Raw genomic sequence first — 24,429 nt, 5'->3', positions numbered from 1 at the left:
AATGATATTCAAACTGGGGAGGGAGGGGGGTCTGCCCCCTGCTGCCAGGCAGCCCCTGATCTCTTACAGGGGGCTATGATACCCACAATTAACCCCTTCAGGTGCGGCACCTGAAGGGTTAATTGTGCTGATCACAGCCCCCTGTAAAAGATCGGGTGCTGCCAGGCAGCAGGGGGCAGTCATGTACACAGTTCGTAGTATATTCTAACTAGAAGAGTCCCCATCACTATGGGAACGCCTCTGTGTTAGAATATACTGTCCGATGGTATATTCTAACATAGAGGCGTTCCCATGGTGATGGGGACGCTTCAAGTTAAAATATACCATTGGATTGGAGAAAACTCCGCTCCTATGGTATATTAACTTCTGACTTTACATTGAAAGTCAATGCGGGACGGATCCGTTTGAAATTGCACCATATTGTGTTAACGTCAAACGGATCCGTCCCCATTGACTTGCATTGTAATTCAGGACGGATCCGTTTGGCTCTGCACGGCCAGGCGGACACCAAAACGACTTTTTTTTCATGTCCGTGGATCCTCCAAAAATCAAGGAAGACCCATGGACGAAAAAACGGTCACGGATCATGGACCAACGGAACCCCGTTTTGCGGACCGTGAAAAAATACGGTCGTGTGCATGAGGCCTAAGTATGATTTTTTTTTTTTTTTTTAATACACTATATTATTGCTGGATGAAAAGAGTATGAATTTTTTTGTTTTACTGCCATTTTAGGCAAAATTGATTCGTTGCCACGAAGCACGAGGAAATTTGGCTTTGCGGCTAATCGAATTTTTCCTCAATGACATTATGACAGTCCGTGCAATATTTCGGGCTAGATCTTTAATCAAGATGGCGGCGGCTGGCTCTTCGCGATCAAATGGATGAAAGTATGATTTTATTTTTAATTTTTGTTTCATTTTACACTCTATTATTGCTGTCAGATACTGCAATCAGCTATGAATGTGGCATCTGAGGGGTACAATGACGGGGAGCAGTGCAATTGCAGCTCCCTGTCATTGCACCCACTACTTACAAAGAAATACGCTTCATGATGAAGTAATTCGTCACAAAGCGACTTTTTTACAAAATTAGCAATTTACATTTTTCAATACTTTGCTCATCACTAGTAATTACATGTGCCTAACTTGACTCTATAGGTTTTATTTATATTCTATATGAATAAGGATCGCTATGATCTATTTGTCTTTAGACATGGTCACTAGTCTAAAAAACACTCTACTACTACTGTATCAGTTTTATTTATATTCTCTATTAATGAGGATTGCTATGATCTATTTGTCTTTAGGCATGGTCACTAGTCTAAAAAACAGCTTTAAAGGGGTATTCCCATCACAGACAATGTGGCATATAGGTGCACCTACAATGAGAACGGAGTGGGGAGAGTTGTGGCTGGGGTCCTGGGGTCCGGCCACCACCAAGCACTGCTCCCCGCTGCTCCCATACAAGTGAATGGGAGCGCATGCACGGCCCCGTTCCCATTCATTTCAATGGGGGCCGATGGAAATAGCCGAGCCAGCGCTCTGCTATTTTCAGCGGTCCCATAGAAATGAATGGAGGGTGGCTGCGCATGTACAGTGCACCCTCCACTACTTTCCCCGCTCCGTTCTCCATGTAGGTTCAGGTCCCAGTGGTGGGGCCTGCACCTATCAGACAATGGGGGCATATCCGAGTGATATGCCCCCATTGTCTGTGATGGCAAAACCCCTTTAAGTTACTCCATCTATTATCAGTTATTATGTACAGCAGTTTTACTATTTCAATATGCATCAGGCTATACACATCATTTTGTGTTGGGTTTCCCCCCTATAAATATCATAGGATTGTTAGTGGTACTATAAGTAATAGAGTTACAAGATGTTATTTGGTACATCCATGATGTTTTGTCTTTTGCTTATACAATGTGGTAATTGTATATGTCTGTTTACTTAGGCCATTAACGAGGCTCGTTTCAAACTGAAACATTGGCCATAATTATGTAATGCTGGATGGATGAATAAAGAAATCACTATTAAATCGTATATTATTAGAGTGCCATGGTTTCTCTGTAAAATATTATGTACCCTGTCATAGTCAATATCCTTGTTAATGATAATGTCTCTTCTTCCGGACAACTGCAGCCTGGTTTCTCTAATTTTTTAAGGAGTAACTGCATATAAATAATTACCCTCTAGACATTCACATTTCAACAGTTTTTTCTTAGAATCTGTCTCTCTTTTTTCATGATATAATCTTGAGATTCCTTTTAAATATTTGAAACTTTGCTTCTTATACCAGCAGCAGTATTCTCGACATCCACATCACTAGACTTTCTTTCTTAAGAAGTAGCAGCAGCATTCTCTTCATTAGAGATAAGCAAATCAGAGTTGATGAAGTGGAATTCAATCCGAATTTCAGGAAAAATTCGATTTGCACTGAATCCGAATTTCCTCACGCTTCATGATACCTAATCGCATTTTTTCCTAAAATGGCTGCTGCACGTGTTAGGACATGGAGCAGAGAACTCTGGGAACGAGGGATCACCCACAATGCCGTGCATGCAGCCAATCAACAGCCAGCCAGCCCCTGTGATGTCACCACCCTATAAATAGCCTCAGCCATTTTGGATTCTGCCATTTTCCAGTGTATATCACAGAAATAATGACTTTTCTTTAAAACATAACTTTTACTAATATTCATTAGAAAATAGCCCCATATCAAAAAATAATAATAATTAGGCGTGTGCCAAATGCATACGGAAGAGCCTTACTTTATACTGGATGTGGTGATCCAAAAAATAAAGCAAATATTGTAACTTACAGTTTTGAAGACAGCTGATTGTCACGTTAGATAATAGAGAGGTGAGGTCAGGGTGGGGGGGGGAGAGTCACCCTAGATTAACCCTTAAGATACCCCTGCCTACAAGCGGAGCACCCGCCCCGAAAGGACCGACCCCACTTCTTGGTAGTTAAGCCTTCAACTGTCACCAGGTATAGCCGTGCTAGTGAGTAAAGAATAGAGGTGGGACGATTTTTTTCGAATCCGAATAGGTTCTCGAATCTATTGAATCTTTTGAATCTCGAATCCTACGAATCCTGTACATAAGAATTGTGTGAACGGTGTAAGAAACAAAGTGATCCAAACACTTATGGGGGGGATCTGTGGATGACACTGCTATGGGGAAGATCTGTGGATGGCACTGTTATGAGGGTATCTGTGAATGGCACTGTTATGGTGGGATCTATGTATGGCACTGTTATGGGGGGATCTTTGGATGGCATTTTTATGGTGGGGATCTGGGGATGGCACTGTTATGGGGGATCTGTGGATGGCACTGTTATGGGGGATCTGTGGATGGCACTGTTATGCGGATCTGTGTATGGCACTGTTATGGGGGATCTGTGGATGGCACTGTTATGGGGATCTATGGATGGCACTGTTATGGGGGATCTGTGGATGGCACTGTTATGGGGGATCTGTGGATGGCACTGTTATGGGGGATCTGTGGATGGCACTGTTATGGGGGATCTGTGGATGGCACTGTTATGGAGGCTCTCTGGATGGCACTGTTATGGGGGATCTCTGGATGGCACTGTTATGGGGGATTTCTGGATGGCACTGTTATGGGGGATATCTGGATGGCACTGTTATGGGGGGATCTGTGGATGCCACATATATAGCATCTGATGCTATGTGCCATCCACAGATTCCCCCCCATAACAGTGTCCCTGCAGTGTGAATGACCCCCAATACAGGGGCTGGGGGCCGTCATCTGGATTAGGAATAACAGTGAGAACTGGTGCAGTCCCTGCATTCAAATGCACCAGCCCCGCTCACTGTAGTATAATCTTATGATCTAACCTGCATTGTTAAGATATAATAATCCATCTGTATTACTTACATTACAACATTAAGTTCGGTAGCAGAGAGGAGGGAGGAGGCAGGCCAGGAGGACAGGCGGGCGGCGCATCACTCACTACGTCACTGTCACGGCTGTATGTGAGCAACAATTGTATATACAGTAAAAGAGCTACTGACCGGACCCAAACTAGGGAGGATAAAGGGTGACCCCTGTCAGACCCTCAAAGCTCTCCCTATGCTGCTAAAGCACATGCCCGGATCCAAATGGCGGAACGAGGCATGCCCACGTACCTAAGACTGATGACCACTGTAACCCCTACAATAGTGGAAGGGGCACGGCCACCGGTGCCCTACTCAGTATATGGAGGGAACCGTGGCCACCTCAGATCCAGTCAGAAAATAATCAGGTACACAACAATGTCTGTACACTTAGCTGAAGGTGTTGCAGCCGCAGAGAAGACGGATCCAAGGACAGCTGGCAATATCCGGAGTGCTTGCTGCAGCAGAACACAGGTCCAGTGAACTGATAGCTACAAGTGAAGATACTAAAGCAAGAGCTACAACTGAAATGAGAACTTTAATCCACGCCCTACAATAGGAGGAGGGGTGATATAAAGAGAGGGAAATCAAACGCATGAGGAACAGCTGGGAGGAAGGAAACCAAAAGTAAACAGAGCAGTGAGAACTCCTCCCAGCTCTAGTAGTGACATCATCACAGGGGTGGAGAAACAGAGCTGTGAGAACGTCCCAAAGCTCTGGTAGTGACAGTCACGCACCCGTGTCGGCTGCTTCATTCATAAAGTGGGCAGTGCAGGCACGTGACGTAGTGAGTGACGCACCGCCCGCCCGTCCTCCCGGCCTGCCTCCTCCCTCCTCTCTGCTACGGAACTTAATGTTGTAATGTAAGTAATACAGATGGATTTTTATATCTTAACAATGCAGGTTAGATCATAAGATTATACTACAGTGAGCGGGGCCGGTGCATTAGAATACAGGGACTGCACCAATCTCCGCTGTCATGGATTCGTCAGATTCGAATTTAGTAAATGAGGTCGGGATTCGAGGGACTCGTGGTCTCGAATCCCGAGCTCATTTACTAAATTTGAATCCGACAAATCCATGACAGCGGGGATTCGAGTGATTCGTGGATTCAACAGATTCGTCGTCCCACCTCTGGTAAACATGTACTCCTCTTGATGAATCAATAATCGCATGCAGGACCAGCGGTGACGTCACCGCAGGTCCTTTTTCAGGTCCTGAAGAAAAGAAGATACCGGCTGCACGATCAAGTGGATGAGGTGAGTTTTTTTTTTGTTTTTTTTTAACTCCTCAATAGATATTTTATTTAGCATTCTGTTTTAAGAATGCTATTATTTTCTGTTATAATCATGTTATAACGGAAAATAATAAAGTGAACTTTGGGTCCCCATTGACTTAAATGGGGTCCGGGTCCGGGGGGGAATTTCGGGTCAAGTTCGGGTCCCGAACCCGAACTTTGACCTGAAGTTCGGCCGAATCCGGCGAACCCGAACTTCCACGGGTTCGCTCAACCATAGTCATGACTAGACAGTATGATTTTCCCGAGGTAGAGTACCCAATCTGAGGTATCGCAGTGTATGTTTACTTTGCTTCTCAGCTCTCATCAGCATTCCTGAAAGCAATCCTCGTTCCTCTGGACAGGATCAGGGTCTTGGACACGATCAGCTTGACTTAGCTGCAGCTCTAGTCACTGAGGAATGCTACCACACCTGGATGTCGACGGATTCAATGCTCACACAGTTCCTCAGTCTCAGATTCCTCTAAGATGGCTGCTCCCTTTCTTCTAAAGGCTATGTAACTCCACCTCTCATGAATATGGAAAATATGCAGAATGACAACAGAAGGAAAATGACCATAAACTAGGCCTCACTGCTAGGGAAAGGGGAACGGTCACCACATAGGAAACCCTAAACCTAGCCCTGATTCCTGTCAGTAAGAATAGACCCTGAAGGTGGGAATATTCGTACACCGGAAACCTAGGCCCTAGTAACCCTGAATAGCCCTAGGAGTAGTGACCACTAGTTCCTTCCCAGATGAACTAACCAGTGTCTCCCTTAAGCCTAGTAAACAACAAGCAAATAGGAACAACAAAATACAAAAGGGAAGTAAACTTATCTTCAATATAAAATTGATGAGCAGGAATTCAGACGAGGACCACATACCAGCTCTTCCAACTCCAGGTAGATAATATCATGGTATGAAGTGTGAGTCCAAACTAAATAGAGGAGCAGTAATGACCACAAGCTTCACCTGAAACAAAAGGGTGTGGTCATTACCAACAACAACACTGCAACAAGTGAAAACAGATAGGCTGTAAGATAACCTAACGTGCAGCCAGTCTCTCAGATCTTCTAACCTCTGTCACTGGAGGGACAGTGACAGAACCCCCCATTCTACAGGTGACCTCCGGACACCCAGGACCGACCTTATCTGGATGAGCCCTGTGAAAGGCTTTCACAAGGCGACTAGCATTAACTTCAGACGCTGGAACCTACATTCTCTCCTCTGGACCGTAACCCTTCCCGTGAACAAGATCCTAGCCATCTGAAAGTCAAGATGGTCCACCATGACAGGAGCGGGAGGCAAGGAGGACGGTTCAGCAGGTTTGACATATCTCTTCAGCAATGATTTGTAGAAAACATTTAGAATTTTTAACGCCTGCGGAAGATAAAGATGAAAGGCTACCGGGTTAATAGTGGCAGAGATCTTATATGGACCAATAAACCTTGGACCCAACTTCCAAGAAGGTACCTTCAACTTAATGTTTGTTGTGGACAGCCACACAGAATCACCCACTCTCAGGTCCAGACCACTCATATGTCTCTTGTCAGCCATCCGTTTATACTTGTTGCCCTTTTTATTTTTTTATTATTTAAAATTTTCTGCCAAATAGATGACAAAGAAGAGGAAAATCTTTCCTCGTCAGGTATACCAGAAGTCTTAGTACCAGAAAATGTGCCAAACTGCAGATGGAACACATATGCCCCAAAAAACTGTGACTTATCAGTGAACTCCTGACTATGGTTATTTATGGCAAACTCGGCCAAATAAAAAATGAAGACCACTCCTGATTCTCTGAGACAAAACATCTCAAATAAGTCTCCTGATTCTGGTTAGTGCGTTCAGTCTGTCCGTTCGACTGAGGATGAAAGGTCTAAGAGAAGGAGTATTGTACACCCAAGCGAGTACAGAACGCCTTTTAGAATCTGGAAACAAACTGAGTACCCCTATCAGACACCACATCAGAGGGAATACCATGTAGCTTCACAATGTTATCGACAAACACTTGTGCGAGAGTTTTAGCATTAGGCAGACCTGATAATGCTATAAAGTGTGACATCTTGCTGAAGCGATCAACAACCAAAAAAATCACATTTGTCCTGAGACATTCGTCAGATCTGTGATAAAGTCCATGGATAAATGAGTTCGAGGTCAGGACGGGATAGACAACGGATGTAGAGATCCTGAAGGCCCAGTATGTGTCACCTTAGCACGTGTATAAGCACCACAAGCTGACACATAGCCCTCAACACATTTACGCAACCCCGGCCACCAGAATCTACGAGAAATTAGAACAACCGTGGATCTGTTCCCTGGGTGTCCTGTAAGAATTGGAGAGTGATGTTCCTCGAACATCTTGTGTCGTAATTCGGAATGAACAAACAACTTTCCCAGAGGACAGGAATCCGGTGCATCTCCATGGGCCTCCCACACCTCTGCCTCAAGGTTGGGATAAAGGGTGGATATTACCAACCCTGAAGCCAATATCAGACCAGGATCTTCCGAATGACCCTACCTAGGAAAGCTACGTGACAAAGCATCCGCCTTGACGTTCTTAATCCCAGGGCGATAGGTGACAACGAAATTAAATCTGGTAAAAAACAACGACCATCTGGCCCACTTTGGGTTGAGACGTTTAGCCGACTCCAGATAAGCCAGACTTTTGTGATCGGTAATCACCGTAATCGGATGAATCGCTCCTTCCAACCAATGACACCCTCCTCAAAAGCTAACTTAATGTCCAGCAACTCTATTACCCATGCCATAATTCCTCTCTGCAGCCGAGAGTTTCTTAGAGAAGAAAGCACATGGGCGCCATTTACTAGGTAAAGGACCCAGCGACAAAACTGCTCCTACCCCTACCTCGGATGCATCAACTTCCACAATTAGTGATGAGCGAGCATGCTCGGCCGAACTGCTGTTCAGCTCGAGTATCGCTATGCTCGGTACATCCGAGTGCTTGGCCGAATACTGCGGGTGCTCGAGTACAATTTAATACAATGAAAGTCAATAGGAGACCCGAGCATCAAACCACCGCCTGCTCTGAAGGAGAGAGGGTGTCTGGTTCACAAAAAAGGTTAGAAATTTATGGAAACCCCATCAAAATGGTTTGGAAACAGCATTGAAAGGATGGCTGGATGTGTCTTGGACTTCTATTATCTACAACATACAATATACAACCACACAAAGGCTATATGCCAAAATCCAGGTATATACAAGCCACCAATCTATCCATGAGACAGATGACAAGCTTAGTCAGCATACCTTACAATGGCAGCCTTGTGCACTATGAGACATTCCAAACCAGCTCTCATCTGATTGAGAGCCAGTAAGCCTCAAAGTTACTTCAGATCTGTTGGATGGCTTGATTGGACCTGAAAAAAGCCCAGTTTGCCGTGTATTAGTGGCGAAATAAATATATATTCGCCGTTCATCGTTGCACTTATCTGTTGAAAAGCCTTTTGTGTAAAACTAGAAAAAAATTAGGGCCTAATTGCCGTTCTGTGGTGCAGTGATATATTCTAAAGCCCATTTTGCTGTGTATTACTGGCGAAATAAAAAAATATTCGCCTTTCATTGTTGCACTTATCTGTTGAAGAACTTTTTGTGTAAAGATAGAAAAAAATTAGGGCCTAATTGCTGTTCAACGGTGCAGTGAGATATTTTGCAGCCCAGTTTGCCGTGTATTAGTGGCAAAATCAAAATATATGAAATAAAAATACATTCGCCGTTCATCGTTGCACTTATCTTTTGAAAGCCTTTTGTGTAAAACTACATTAAAATTAGGGCTTAATTGCCGTTCTGCGGTGCAGTTATATATTCTAAAGCCCAGTTTGCTGTGTATTACTGGCAAAATAAAAATATATTTGCCGTCCTGCGGTGCATTTATCTGTTGAAAAGCCTGTTGTGTTCAGTAAAAGTGTAAAAAATCTAGGGCCTAATTACCCTTGTGCGGTGCAGTGCTATACTCTAAAGCCCAGTTTGCCGTGTATTAGTGGTGATATAAAAATATATTCACTGTTCATCATTGCACTTATCTGTTGAAAAGTAGTGTTGAGCGAGCACCAAAATGCTCGTGTGCTCAGGTGCTCTGGCTGAACACATCGGTATGCTCGTTTGTTCTACCGAGCACAATGGAAGTCAATGGGAGAACCCCAGGCACCCCTGCTCATAAGAGAAGAGTGTGCCTGGTTCATAAAAAAAAGGTTAGAAATTGATGGAAACCCCATCCAAATGGTTTCGAAACAGCATTAAGAGGATAGCTGGATGCATCTTAGACTCCTATTGTGTACGACATAGAATAGACAACCCCACGAAGGCTATATGCCAAAAGCCAGGTATGTACAAGCCATCCATCTATCCATGAGACAGATAACAGCCAGCATACCTTACAATGGCAGCCTTGTGCACTATAAGATATTCCAAACCTGGTCTCATCTGACTGAGAACCAGTAAACCTCAAAGTTATTTTGCATCTGTTGGATGGCTTGGGTGAACCTGCACACCTAGTTCAATATCATTAGGGAGACAAAAAGTTTTCTGATTGTCCTAACATAATATTCAATAACCTTTCTATACAGTTTTGTCATGTAAAAACTCACTTTCATAAACATGGACATATAAGAAAGACATGCACATAAGCAGAATCTGCCTTGTTTTTCAGCTGAAACAAGACTATGACTCTAGTCATAAGATTATGAAACCAAAAGATAGCGCTGTTCATGTAATGAACAGCGCCATCTATTAGTTTCATAGTCCTATGACAAGAGTAATAGTATTGTCATAAGACTATGAAACCAATAGATGGTGCTGTTCACGAGTAGTGTAGATCGCAAATATTCTAATAGCAAATTTTTATCACAAATTTTCCATGCAAAAGGCTACACTAATAATCTTGTCATAAGACTATGAAACCAATAGATGGCGCTGTTAATGTCATGAACAGCGCTATCTACTGGCATGATAGTCTTATGACTAGAGTTGAGTGGACACCTGGATGTTCAGGTTCGACCGAACTTTACAAAAACGTTCGGGTTTGGGACCCGAACTAGACCGGAACTTGACCCTGAACCCCATTGAAGTCAATGGAGACCCGAACTTTTGAGCACATTTGGGCTGCAAATGGCATCAAAATGTGGTTAAGAGCATGGAAAGTGCTCTGCAAACAAATGTGGATAGAGAAATAACTTTAACATAAAATACGTAAAAAAAAAAAACTTGATCTAGGAGGACAAGGTCCAAAAGGAGTAGGAGGTTGAGGAGGCGGTGGATGTGGCTGTGTAGGTGGAAGCGGCGGTGGAGAAGGAGGAGGTAGCCTACACAGTTTTTTGGGTTTAAATGTATTTTTATATTTTTTTATTACGGTACACCCCAAAACATTGGGAAACATAACCTGTGATAACCCCCTCCAGTCATGCTAAACACACGTTCAGACAATACACTGGCTGCCGGGCAGAACAGCACCTCCAAGGCGTAAAGGGCAAGCTCAGGCCATGTGCCCAATTTGGAGACCGAGAAGTTGCAGGGGCTGACCCCTGTTAGTTCATGTAGGCGTGTGCTCACATACTGTTCCTCCATGTCGCACTTCCCCGTGATGTTCACAATCCAATTGGATATCTACTCTATCAACTTTCGATGTTCTTTTCTGCGCCTACCATGTTGATTATGGTTATCGGCGAATCAGGGTTCCAGGGAGCGTGAGAAAGAGAGACCACATCCAAGGGAGATCAATGGATGAAATTTAATTGTGATCAAGCGGAAATGTGGGAGAAGCTATTTAAACGGAAGAATTTTGAGAAAAGTAGGGGGCGAGCGGCATTTACCCACTACCGACTCGGGGAGGTAGTGATGATAAATAACAATACAGGACTCTTAAGATGCCCTGTTATTGGAATGATTAATAAAAAATTATAGGGAATGTCACTGGGGTATTTCGGATTTGGAAACGTTAGCCAGGAGAGGACCTGCTGCCGCTTTGTTGACTCTAGATAACTTCTGCCTGAAGTCCCTGTGATGTGCACCATCCATTTGGATATCTTCTCTATCAAATTTCAATGTTCTTTTCTGAGCCTACCATGTTGATCACGGTTATCGACGAATTAGGGTTCCATGCCGGAGAGGGAGCGTGAAAAAGAGAGACCACATCCAAGGTAGGTTGATTGTTTCAAATTAAATATGATAGAGTGGAAATGTGGGACAAATAATTGAAGCGCAAATGTGGGACAATTTATTGAAGCGCAAATGTGGGACAACTTGTTAAAGTTTAATCATTGAATGAAAGGAGGTGGCGCGCATCAATTAAAGATGCAGAGCAGGGGTTTCTATCCGGCAAAATTTGTAAAATGTCACCTGACAATGTAACAGACAAATTTTTAAAATGTATGTTCCTGTAACCTTTGCAGAGTAGGGGTTTTTCATCGCCAGAAATGGGTTAATGTCACCCACCAATGGAAAAGATTATTTTAAAAAGAATTCTGTCCCTGTCACCTATGCAGAGCAGGGGTTTATTCACGTCCAAAATTGTAAAATGTCAACCCAAGAATGTAACAGAAAAATTAGTGAAATTTATTAACCTGTCTACTAGGTAGAGCAGGGGTCTATGACAGAACAAAAGTGTTTAATGTCACTCGAAAATGTAAAAGAAAAAGTAGTGACATTTATTAAGCTGTTAACTAGGTAGAGGAGGGGTATATTACAGCCAAAACTTGGTGAATTTCAACTGAAAATTTTTTTTTACCTGTCTACTATGTATAGCAGTGGTATCTCACACCCAAAAATTTGTGAATTTTACCCGACAATGTAACAGACAAATTAGTGAATTTTTTTACCTGTCTACTAGGTATAGCAGTGGTATATCACAGCCAAAAATTTGTGAATTTCACCCAAAAATGTAAGAGACAAATTTGTGAAATGACATAAAATAAAATACGTACAAATAAAAAATAAAAAATAATTGATTTATGAGGTGGAGGTCCATATGGAGTAGGAGTTTGAGGAGGCGGTGAATGTAGCGGTGTAGGTGGAAGCAGCGGTGTAGGAGGACGAGGTAGCCTGGTTTTTAGTTTTAATTATTATTTTTTTTAATTAGGGTACACTTCAAAAGAGTGTAAAATATCCAAAATACAAGAATGAGCAATTGCGCTGTAGTATAACAATGGCTGGTTAAGGCCGGTATACATGTATATTCTGTACAAGGTACGGACAAGTCCTGTGTGATCCATGCCTGGTTCATTTTAATGAACGTGAGCTTGTCCACATTGGCTGTGGACAGGCGGCTGCGCTTGTCAGTAATAACGCCCCCTGCCGTGCTAAACACACGTTAAGATAATACACTGGCTGCAGGGCAGACCAGCGCCTCCAAGGCGTAAAGGGCAAGCTCAGGCCATGTGTCCAATTTAGAGACTCAGAAGTTGAAGGGGGCAGATCCATCATTCGGTACGTGTAGGCGTGTGCACATATACTGCTCCACCATGTTGGTGAAATGCTGCCTCCTGCTAAGACGTTCCATATCAGCATGCTAACCCTGCCTTCTGAGGTGCTGGCGGTGCCCCAGCTGATTGGCGACCTCTTCCTCCTCCTCTGCCTTCGCCTTGTGCTTCCACTGTGCCCCCGCTGTCAGGTGGGAATGCCACCAGCAGCGCGTCTACCAGCGTGTGCTTGTACTCCCGCATCTTACAGTCACCCTCCAGTGAGGGAATTAAGGACGGTACGTTATCCTTGTAACGGGGATCCAGCAGCGTGGCCACCCAGTAATCAGCACAAGTTCAAATGTGGGCAACTCGGCGGTCGTTGCTGAGACACTGCAGCATGTAATCGCTCATGTGTGCCAGGCTGCCCAGAGGCAACTAAAAGCTGTCCTCTGTGGGAGGTGTATCGTCTGTGTCCTCTGTATCCCCCCAGCCACGCACCAGTGGTGGCCATGAGCTTGTCTGGGTGCCACCCTGATGTGAACAAGGTTCCTCTTCCTTTATCTCCTCCTCCTCACCCTACACCTCGTCATCCTCCAGAACTGTGCCCTGGCTGGACAATTGTGTACCTTAAGTTTGTGGGTGCAGGAACCCACCCTCAGAGCCACTTGTGAATGACTGGCCGGAAAGCCTACAAAATGATCCCTCTTCCTCCTCCTGTGCCACATTCTCTTCCATCATCGCGAGCAGCGTTTTTTCAAGGAGGCATAGAAGTGGTATATTAATGCTGAGAACGGCGTTATCGGCACTGGCCATGTTGGTGGAGTTCTCAAAACAGCGCAACAAGGAACACAGGTCTCGCATGGAGGCCCATTTATTGGTGGTGAAGTGGTGCTGTTCCGCAGAGCGACTCACCCATGCGTGCTGCAGATGAAACTCCACTATTGCCTGCTGCTGCTCGCACAGTTTGGCCAGCATGTGCAAGGTACAGTTGATTCAATTGAATAACATTTTCTTGTTAGGCAGGGTTGGTGTTAGAGACCCAAAAGTCCTTTTAAGGACTATTGTTGTGTCTGGCAGCAATATATATTTTTAGCGCAAACTAAGCTACATTGCGTGCAATTGTTTGGCCGCTGTATTACTGCCGCAACATTACCTGCGCTACATCTCCAGTATAACATTAGCGTATCCGAAATATCAGTGACATTCAGTGTATTTTTTTCGCTGCAGGTGTCAGCGACATTACCTGTGCTGCATCTCCTGTATAACGTTTGCCCATCCTAAATATCAGTGACATTCAGTCAAATTTATTTGTGCATACACTTACAAAACCTGCGTTACTGTACGTGTGACATACAAGAATATATACTATTTAATATGCGGAAGGCGAACAGTAAGGGACAAAGGAAGTGGCCGTGCTGCTGATGGTGCACGCAGAGGCCATGGCCCTGTGCGTGGTGAAACTGTGCCTGCTGCCAGAGCACAAGAAACACACTCATCCATGATACCTAGCTTCATGTCCCAGTTTGCAGGGCGGCACAGGATACCACTCTCGACTTCACACCAGTGCGACCAGGTGGTCGGTTGGATTGCAGCAGATAATGCTTCCAGTCGGTTAAGCACCACCCTGTCTTCCACAAAGTCCAGTCTCAGTAGCCAAGAGTCTGGTCAACAGAAACCTCGCCCTGATCCTCCTTCCTCCCACCATGGAGAGTCTTTGCAAACAAGTGATCCCACACTCGGATATTCTGAGGAGCTCTTTTCAGCGCCATTTCTTAATTTGGGCCTCTCGACAAGCCCGCTTGAAGAGGGACAAGAGGAGATCTTGTGCAGTGATTCCCAAACTCTTGAGCAACCAAAGTCAGAAGAAGGTGGTGGTGGGGAACGGCAATTAGTGTTTCACAAGGTGGGTGATAATAAGACACAGTTGCCAATAAGTCAACCCCAATTAGTGTCTCAAGAGGTTGATGATGATGATGAGACATAGTTGTCAATAAGTGAGGTTGTTGTTAGGTCAACAAGTCAGGAGGATGACCAGAGTGAGGAATTGGAAGAGGATGTGGTGGACGATGAAATCACTGACCCAACCAGGGAAGGTGGCAAGCCGAGCGAGGACAGCAGTACAGAGATGGAGGGATCTACAGCATCGCAACAAGCTGGAAGAGGCAGCGAGGTGGCAAAAGGGAGAAGGCGGGCCACACCAAACAGGCCCGCAACTGTTCCCCAGAGCACCCCCTTGCGTAAATCTCCCTTGGCAAGGGGTAGGTGTTCCGCAGTCTGGCGCTTTTTTGATGAAAGTGCGGTCGATATAAGAATTGTCTTTTGCAACCTGTGCCATACCAAAATGAGCAAGGGCGTGAACACTAGCAACCTCACCACCACCGGCATAATCCATCACGTGGCACCCTAATAGGTGGGCCGAATGCCTGGGTCCACAATCAGTATCTGCGGGTCACACCACTGCCTCTTCTTCTCCTGTGTTACGTGCTGCCCAATCCCCTGTCCAAGACGCAGGCCCGGATGCCTCTTGCCCTGCACCTGGAACTTTGCAAGCACCATCAGGTATCATCATGTCCGTAACAACCTGCACTATAAAAATAGCATGTGATCCAACCCATCTGGTGAACACCATAAAAAAATAAAATGTGCCAAAAAGCCATTTTTTATCACCTTACATCACAAAAAGTGTAATACCAAACAATCAAAAAGTCATATGTGCCCCATAATGGTACCATCATTTCATCCCGCAAAAAAGGAGACCCTAACTAAGACCATCACCCAAAAAAAAAAAAAAACATTGCTTTCAGAAAATGGAAATATAAAAACATGATTTTTTTTTCAAAAATGCTTTTATTATGTAAAATAAAATAAAAAATGCACATATTAGGCATCACTCGGTCCGTAACAACCTGCTCTTTAACCCCTTAAGGACGCAGGGCGTACCGGTACGCCCTATTTCCCGAGTCCTTAAGGACCAAGGGCGTACAGGTACGTCCTGACTTAAATTCGGAATTCCGGCGCCGCAGGGGTTAATCGGAACGGGACGCCGGCTGAAATCATTCAGCCGGCATCCCGTAACAACGCAGGGGGGGGTCATTTGACCCCCCCGTATCGGCGATCGCAGCAAACCGCAGGTCAATTCAGACCTGCGGTTTGCTGCGCTTTTTGCAGTTTCTGATCGCCGCGGTCCCTGACCGCGGGGATCAGAAACTTTAGAGTGGCTAAAATCATTATTTTTCACCCCCCCCTGCACCCCTGCACGATTTTATGCCGGAGGGTGGTGCGGGGGGGGGTGTCGCAGGCGGTGGGGGCGTTGCGGGAGGCGGGCGGTGCGGCAGGCGGGATCGCGATCCCCCGCCCGCCTCCCCATGAACGATCGTTGGCTTCTAGTGGGTATACCAGGGTGCCAGCACATTGCTGGCACCCTGGTATAAACGGCTGACATCTGTGAAGATGTCAGCCGTTTAACCCTTTCCATACCGCGGTCCGTACGGACCGCTGTATGGAAAAAGTTAACTGTCATTGGTCAGGGAGCTCCCTCCCTCTCCATCGGGGGGCTGCTGTGCCTTTGCAGCCCCCCGATGGAGAGGGAGAGAGCCCCCAGAGAGCCCCCCTCAGCCCCGTCCTTACCCTTCCCCGTCTGCGAAGTTCTGAGCAGACGGGGAGGGTTCCCATGGCAACAGGACGCCTGCTCAGGCGTCCTGCTGTCCATGGTGCTGAACAGATCTGTGCTAAAAGCACAGATCTGTTCAGTGTAAGTAAAATACAGTACAGAACAATATATATTGTTCTGTACTGTATTATACAGACACCAGACCCACTGGATCTTCAAGAACCAAGTGGGTCTGGGTCACAAAAATGTAAAAAAAAGTGAAAAAAGTTAAGATAAAAAAAAAAACATTTATCACTGAATAAAAATTCAAAAAATAAAATAAACTACACATATTAGGTATCGCCGCTTCCGTAACGACCTGATCTATAAAATGGTCATGTTACTTTCCCCGCACGGTGAACGCCATAAAAATAAAAAAATAAAAACTATGAGAAAATTGAAATTTTGCCCACCTTACTTCCCAAAAAAGGTAATAAAAGTGATCAAAAAAGTCGCATGTACTCCAAAATAGTACCAATCAAACCGTCATCTCATCCCGCAAAAAATGAGACCCTACTCAAGATAATCGCCCAAAAGCTGAAAAAACTATGGCTCTTAGACTATGGAGACACTAAAACATGATTTTTTTTTTTTCAAAAATGAACTCATTCTGTAAAACTTACATAAATAAAAAAAAAGTATACATATTAGGTATCGCCGCGTCCGTATCGACCGGCTCTATAAAAATATCACATGACCTAACCCCTCAGATGACCACCGTAAAAAAATAAAAATAAAAACAGTGTAAAAAAAGCCATTTTTTGCCATCTTACGTCACAAAAAGTGTAATAGCAAGCGATCAAAAAATCATATGCACCCCAAAATAGTGCCAATCAAACCGTCATCTCATCCCGCAAAAAATGAGACCCTACTCAAGATAATCGCCCAAAAACTGAAAAAACTATGGCTCTTAGAATATGGAGACACTAAAACATTTTTTTGGTTTTAAAAATGAAGTTATTGTATAAAACTTACATAAATAAAAAAAAATGTATACATATTAGGTATCGCCGCGTCCGCGACAACCTGCTCTATAAAATGACCACATGATCTAACCTGTCAGATGAATGTTGTAAATAACAAAAAAAAAAAAACGTGCAGAAATGCTATTTCTTGTTACCTTGCTGCACAAAAAGTGTAATATAGAGCAACCAAAAATCATATGTACCCTAAACTAGTACCAACAAAACTGCCACCCTATCCCGTAGTTTCTAAAATGGGGTCACTTTTTTGGAGTTTCTACTCTAGGGGTGCATCAGGGGGGCTTCAAATGGGACATGGTGTCAAAAAAAACAGTCCAGCAAAACCTGCCTTCCAAAAACCGTATGGAATTCCTTTCCTTCTGCGCCCTGCCGTGTGCCCGTACAGCGGTTTACGACCACATATGGGGTGTTTCTGTAAACTACAGAATTAGGGCCATAAATAATGAGTTGTGTTTGGCTGTTAACCCTTGCTTTGTAACTGGAAAAAAAATATTAAAATGGAAAATCTGCCAAAAATGTGAAATTTTGAAATTGTGTCTCTATTTTCCATTAAATCTTGTGCAACACCTAAAGGGTTAACAAAGTTTGTAAAATCAGTTTTGAATAGCTTGAGGGGTGTAGTTTCTTAGATGGGGTCACTTTTATGGAGTTTCTACTCTAGGGGTGCATCAGGGGGGCTTCAAATGGGACATGGTGTCAAAAAACCAGTCCAGCAAAATCTGGCTTCCAAAAACCAAACCGCGCACCTTTCACTCTACGCCCTACTGTGTGCCCGTACAGTAGTTTACGGCCACATATGGGGTGTTTCTGTAAACGGCAGAGTCAGGGCAATAAAGATACAATCTTGTTTGGCTGTTAACCCTTGCTTTGTTAGTGGAAAAAATGGGTTAAAATTGAAAATTAGGCAAAAAAATGAAATTCTCAAATTTCATCCCCATTTGCCAATAACTCTTGTGCAACACCTAAAGGGTTAACGACGTATGTAAAATCAGTTTTGAATACCTTGAGGGGTGTAGTTTCTTAGATGGGGTCACTTTTAGGGAGTTTCTCCTCTTGGGGTGCATCAGGGGGCTTCAAATGGGACATGGTGTCAAAAAACCAGTCCATAAAAATCAGCCTTCCAAAAACCATATGGTGCACCTTTCACTCTACGCCCCGCTGTGTGGCCGTACAGTAGTTTACGGCCACATATTGGGTGTTTCTGTAAACGGCAGAGTCAGGGCAATAAAGATACAATCTTGTTTGGCTGTTAACCCTTGCTTTGTTAGTGGAAAAAATGGGTTAAAATGAAAAATTTGACAAAAATATGAAATTCTCAAATTTCCTCCCCATTTGCCAATAACTCTTGTGCAACACCTAAAGGGTTAACAATGTATGCAAAATCAGTTTTGAATACCTTGAGGGGTGTAGTTTCTTAGATGGGGTCATTTTTGGGTGGTTTCTATTATGTAAGCCTCGCAAAGTGACTTCAGACCTGAACTGGTCGCTAAAAATTGAGTTTTTGTAAATTTCTGAAAAATTTCAAGATTTGCTTCTAAACTTCTAAGCCTTATAACATCCCCAAAAAATAAAATATCATTCCCAAAACAATTCAAACATGAAGTAGACATATGGGGAATGTAAAGTCATCACAATTTTTTGGGGTATTACTATGTATTACAGAAGTAGAGAAACTGAAACTTTGAAATTTGCTAATTTTTTTCAAATTTTTGGTAAATTAGGTATTTTTTTGTGCAAAAAAAATAATTTTTTTGACTTCATTTTACCAGTGTCATGAAGTACAATATGTGACGAAAAAACAATCTCAGAATGGCCTGGATAAGTCAAAGCGTTTTAAAGTTATGAGCACTTAAAGTGACACTGGTCAGATTTGCAAAAAATGGCCTGGTCCTTAAGGTGAAAATGAGCCCGGTCCTTAAGGGGTTAAAAATAGTATGTGATCCAACCCATCTGGTGAACGCCGTAAAAAAAGAAATATAAAATGTGCCAAAAAAGCCATTTTTTATCACCTTACATCACAAAAAGTGTAATACCAAGTGATCAAAAGGTAATATGTGCCCAAAGTGGTACCAATCATACCATCATGTTTTCCAGCATAAAAATAAGACCCTACCTAAGACAATCGCCCAAAAACTAAAAAAATATGGCTTTCAGAAAATGGAAGCATAAAAATTTGTGCAAATCCAAAATAAAAAAAATTACTTATTAGGTATCGCTGCATCGTTACAACCTGCTCTATAAAAATATCACATTGTCTACTCTGTCAGGTGAGCATTGTAAAAGAACTAATAATAAAAACTGTGCCAGAACAGCCATTTTTTGGTTACCTTGCCTCATGAAAAGAGTAATATATATATATACACTCACCTAAAGAATTATTAGGAACACCTGTTTTATTTCTCATTAATGCAATTATGTAGTCAACCAATCACATGGCAGCTGCTTCAATGCATTTAGGGGTGTGGTCCTGGTCAAGACAATCTCCTGAACTCCCAACTGAATGTCAGAATGGGAAAGAAAGGTGATTTAAGCAATTTTGAGTGTGGCATGGTTGTTGGTGCCAGACGGGCCGGTCTGAGTATTTCACAATCTGCTCAGTTACTGGGATTTTCACGCACAACCATTTCTAGGGTTTACAAAGAATGGTGTGAAAAGGGAAAAACATCCAGTATGCGGCAGTCCGGGTGGCAAAAATGCCTTGTGGATGCTAGAGGTCAGAGGAGAATGGGCCGACTGATTCAAGCTGATAGAAGAGCAACGTTGACTGAAATAACCACTCGTTACAACCGAGGTATGCAGCAAAGCATTTGTGAAGCCACAACACGCACAACCTTGAGGCGGATGGGCTACAACAGCAGAAGACGCCACCGGGTACCACTCATCTCCACTACAAATAGGAAAAAGAGGCTACAATTTGCACGAGCTCACCAAAATTGGACTGTTGAAGACTGGAAAAATGTTGCCTGGTCTGATGAGTCTCGATTTCTGTTGAGACATTCAAATGGTAGAGTCCGAATTTGGCGTAAACAGAATGAGAACATGTATCCATCCTCTGATGGCTACTTCCAGCAGGATAATGCACCATGTCACAAAGCTCGAATCATTTCAAATTGGTTTCTTGAACATGACAATGAGTTCACTGTACTAAAATGGCCCCCACAGTCACCAGATCTCAACCCAATAGAGCATCTTTGGGATGTGGTGGAACGGGAGCTTCGTGCCCTGGATGTGCATCCCTCAAATCTCCATCAACTGCAAGATGCTATCCTATCAATATGGGCCAACATTTCTAAAGAATGCTATCAGCACCTTGTTGAATCAATGCCACGTAGAATTAAGGCAGTTCTGAAGGCAAAAGGGGGTCCAACACCGTATTAGTATGGTGTTCCTAATAATTCTTTAGATGAGTGTATATATACAGTACAGACCAAAAGTTTGGACACACCTTCTCATTCAAAGAGTTTTCTTTATTTTCATGACTATGAAAATTGTAGATTCACACTGAAGGCATCAAAACTATGAATTAACACATGTGGAATTATATACATAAGAAACAAGTGTGAAACAACTGAAAATATGTCATATTCTAGGTTCTTCAAAGTAGCCACCTTTTGCTTTGATTACTGCTTTGCACACTCTTGGCATTCTCTTGATGAGCTTCAAGAGGTAGTCCCCTGAAATAGTTTTCACTTCACAGGTGTGCCCTGTCAGGTTTAATAAGTGGGATTTCTTGCCTTATAAATGGGGTTGGGACCATCAGTTGCGTTGAGGAGAAGTCAGGTGGATACACAGCTGATAGTCCTACTGAATAGACTGTTAGAATTTGTATTATGGCAAGAAAAAAGCAGCTAAGTAAAGAAAAACGAGTGGCCATCATTACTTTAAGAAATGAAGGTCAGTCAGTCAGCCGAAAAATTGGGAAAACTTTGAAAGTAAGGGCTATTTGACCATGAAGGAGAGTGATGGGGTGCTGCGGCAGATGACCTGACCTCCACAATCACCGGACCTGAACCCAATCGAGATGGTTTGGGGTGAGCTGGACCGCAGAGTGAAGGCAAAAGGGCCAACAAGTGCTAAGCATCTCTGGGAACTCCTTCAAGACTGTTGGAAGACCATTTCAGGTGACTACCTCTTGAAGCTCATCAAGAGAATGCCAAGAGTGTGCAAAGCAGTAATCAAAGCAAAAGGTGGCTACTTTGAAGAACCTAGAATATGACATATTTTCAGTTGTTTCACACTTGTTTGTTATGTATATAATTCCCCATGTGTTAATTCATAGTTTTAATGCCTTCATAGTCATGAAAATAAAGAAAACTCTTTGAATGAGAAGGTGTGTCCAAACTTTTGGTCTGTACTGTATATATACACACACGCACAATGCACAACTACCACTAGCAAAAGATTTCTATACTGCAGGAATAACCCTAATCATAATACGCCCCCCGCACCGCTCACAGCAGCATGCCGACCAATCAGGACACGGCGCTCCACATGCCGCCTGCACCGCCCACACCTGCGTGCCGGCAAGCAGGTCGGAGCACCACAATTTCTGTTCATCAGTCCCAGCCGCCATTTCTGTTTGTCAGTCACAGCACTATCAGCCATATAGAGAGGAGCCCCTGTCAGCAGTCTGAGCACCAGCAGTCTGTTCAAGTCATACAGCCACAGCCACCATTCTCAGCCACCATTCAGTGCCAGCTGTCCCAGCTACAACTAGCACTCAGTGCCAGCAGTCTCCTCCACAGCCACCAGTCAGTGCCAGCAGTCTCAGCCGCAGTTAGCAGTCTCAGCCACAGCTAGCACTCAGTGCCAGCAGTCTCAGCCTTAAGCCAAAGCCAGCAATCTCAGCCACAGCCACCAGTCTCGGCCACCAGCCACAGCCACCAGTCAGTGCCAGCAATCTCAGCCACAGCCACCAGTCTCCGCCTCCAGCCACAGCCACCAGTCTCAGCCACCGGTCAGTGCCAGCAGTCTCAGCCGCAGCCGCCAGTATCGGCCACCAGCCACAGCCACCAGTCAGTGTGGTCAAGTTGCCATTTAATATAAACTGTTCCTACTAATGTTTATACACTACTGTTCTAGCACCCGTTATTGTAACGGGCTTAATGTCTAGTAATAATAATAATAAAAAAATATAGAGAGGAGTTCCCCCACTCAAGATCCCACTCTATGAGACAGAGAATAGAGACACTAAAAATGAACAGACCGTGATGTGGTGGACATCTCATGTTTTACATGAATTGCTGTTTCTTTGCAGGGGAATGAAGCAGATGACCATACCTTTATTTGCAAAATCAGTTGTTCGTTATAGACATCTGGAGCTCTCATTTTAAAGGAGTTGTCTGTGGTGAGACAAATCAATTAACAAGCAAGATAAAGAAATTTCAGTTTTTAGCCACTTTCTGCATTCCTGAAAACAAAAAAATATATATAATAATCTAATGCTGACTTCTGTGACCTTTCTGTTGTATCCTGGAATTAAAGTCGCTTTTGTTGCAAATCCAATTCTGTTTCATAGAACTGTAGGGGGAACTGTTAGCGTGTCCCCACCAATGACGAAAATGTATATCATGATAGGGTGTTAGTTCCTGCACAGTGACATACATTTTCCTCATGGTGATCTTGGGTGCTGCCAGGGCACTCCAGAGGATGAGCAGGGATGTAATAACTGGTGAGATTGGAGAAAACTCATGGCAGTTAAACAATTTAGTGCTGCATTCAAACATAATTGCAGCACTGTGTAAGGAAGGTAACACCCATCGGTGATTTCTGATCCTGGTGGGTAGCATTATCAGAGATGTAACAAAGATCCCTGGAGAGTATGCCCTTTTAGGTGCTTTGCATGTCTCACAATATTCAGGCAGAAGTATACGTTGTAAAATATGCAAATAAGCTTCTAGGAGCAAGGGGGGTGTTGCTGTTACTGCTAGAGGCTCTGCTCTCTGCAACTGCTGCACCCTCTGCAGATTGACAGGGTCAGCCAGTGTCAACGTCATTACGCCTAGACCTATCAATCAAAGTGCGGAGGGAGCGGCAGTTGCAAAGAGAGAAGAGCCTCTAGGTGTAACAGCAATGTCGCCATTGCTCCTAGAAGCACATTTGCATATATTAAAAAATCTTTTTTTCTCAACAATGAGAACACATATGATGATGGGACCAACACAGATGCCTTCAGCTGCCAAGCGCACCTACAAAAGATCATCCAGTTTCATAGGTAAAAATCTGTTGACAGATTCCCATTTATAGACTAATGCTTACCTACCCCAAAATGCAATAAATGGCAAGTACAATCTGTTACATTGACACAAAAGTAAAAAAGATAAAAACAATCTGAAATGGCCAAAAGTAAAAAAAAATGTCTAATGCTGAAACCAAAATGCCTTTGTACTTAGGAGGTTAAGAAATACTGATGATACTTTGTGAAGTATTCTTGTTTATATGCACAGACTTTTGTTCTGAGCTTTGCAAATAACACTGTGAAAAGTACAACGGCAAGAAAACAAGAAAATCCCACTTGACAGGATTTGTGATGAAGTGTAACAGCAGCAGATGTTTCTGCTTATGTAAATTACCAATCCAAGAGCTATATTTGTATTGTTAAGCTCCAAGTTCTGCTGCTGGATTACCCCAGAATATAAAACTATGCTTTTCTACACTAAACAATACTGATCCAGAGAAGCTCCTCTGAAAATGTTAATAAAATAAAATCCAAATACACTACCATCATTTCAAAAGTAAGCATGGACCAGACACAAGGCTTAAACACATCTAGGCAAAATAGATGTCTATACACACCCAATGGCTCACCACTGTTTCTGGTCGGTTTTCTGCTCTAATTTTATCCTGAGCCCCAACTCTGCTTTCAGATCCTCCTTTGGTCCTGACATCTTGTTCTGCTCCTAACTTGCATCTATGAATGTCGACCCCAAAACACACACAGCCAAGTCCATAGAACATGCGCAGTGGCCCACTACGTGATTGTGGGCACCGCAAACTTGTTTTTATTGTGCTTCAATGTCTTGTATTATGCCTGTATGCTGTATTTCATCTCATGTCATATTCTCCCATGTCACAATGTGATTTTTACATGTAAGATCCTTTACACAGGCCTAGTTAGGGTGCACTACACTAGTTTCTCCACAAGATGGGGCAGTTTTACAGTGTATATATAGCTTAGCTCAGGCCCAAGTTAGGCAGTCTTTCCCTGG

This window comes from Bufo bufo, chromosome 8, assembly GCF_905171765.1.
Source record: "Bufo bufo chromosome 8, aBufBuf1.1, whole genome shotgun sequence".
In the NCBI taxonomy this organism is placed as follows: domain Eukaryota; kingdom Metazoa; phylum Chordata; class Amphibia; order Anura; family Bufonidae; genus Bufo; species Bufo bufo.
This window is presented reverse-complemented; position numbering follows the sequence as displayed.